The following is a 943-nucleotide window of genomic DNA, read 5'->3' as shown; positions in this document are numbered from 1 at the left end:
CCTGCCCCTGCCCGTGCCCCTGCCCGTGCCCGTGGCCGGCGGCCAGGCCCTCCAGGACGCGGCCCAGCAGGCTGTCGGGGAGGCCGGGGCCGCCCAGCGGGGGCCAGGCCGGGGCCGGCGGGGGCTCCGCCGGGGACAGCTCGTCCGACGACGACGACGACGACGACGACGAGGACGAGGAGGAGGAGGAGGAGGTCGAGGGGGGCGCGGGGCCCCCGGCTCCGGCCCCGGTCCCGGGCCTCCCTCCTTCCAGCCTTAGCCAGCAGCGGCCCCCGGACTCCCCCTCGGCCTCGTCATCCTCCGCCTGCTCCTGCTCCTCCTGCTCCTCCTGCTCCCGGTCCCGGTCCCGGTCCCGGTCCCCGGGCGGGGGTTCCCGCAGGAAGGCGGGCAGCAGCAGGCGGGACACGCTCGGGCGCCGCTGCAGGGGCCGGGGCCCCGGAGGACCCCCGGGGCCGCCCCCGGTCACGGTCCCGGCCCCGGCCCCGGCCCCGGCCCCGGCCCGGCCCGCCAGGTGCGACGTCTGCTTCTTGAGGAATTTCTCCAGCGGCTTCATGCCCGCCCGCCCGCCCCCCCTCCCTCCCTCCCCCGGGCCCGGCGGCCGGGGCGTCCGGGGCGGAGGGGCCCGGGAGGGGTGCCTGCCCGGGGGCTCACCGGGCCGCCATGCCCGCCCGCCGTCCGCGGGGCCGGGCCGGGGGGGGGCGGCGGGCAGTGCCCTTGCCGGGGCGCGGGGGGCACGGACGGAGGAGGAGGAGGAGGAGGAGGAGGGGGCGGGGACGGGAGCGCCCGCTGCGCTCCCGCTCCTGCTCCCGCGAAGGTGGCAGCTGCCGCGGCGGCGGGGGCGGGGGCGGGGGCGGAGAGGCCCCGCCCACCGCCACCGGGAGGCCCCGCCCACACTCCCCACGAGGCCCCGCCCACCACCACCGAGAGGCCCCGCCACACACTC

The sequence above is a fragment of the Tachyglossus aculeatus genome, chromosome 11, assembly GCF_015852505.1.
Source record: "Tachyglossus aculeatus isolate mTacAcu1 chromosome 11, mTacAcu1.pri, whole genome shotgun sequence".
In the NCBI taxonomy this organism is placed as follows: domain Eukaryota; kingdom Metazoa; phylum Chordata; class Mammalia; order Monotremata; family Tachyglossidae; genus Tachyglossus; species Tachyglossus aculeatus.
Note: the sequence above shows the minus strand (reverse complement) of the source record.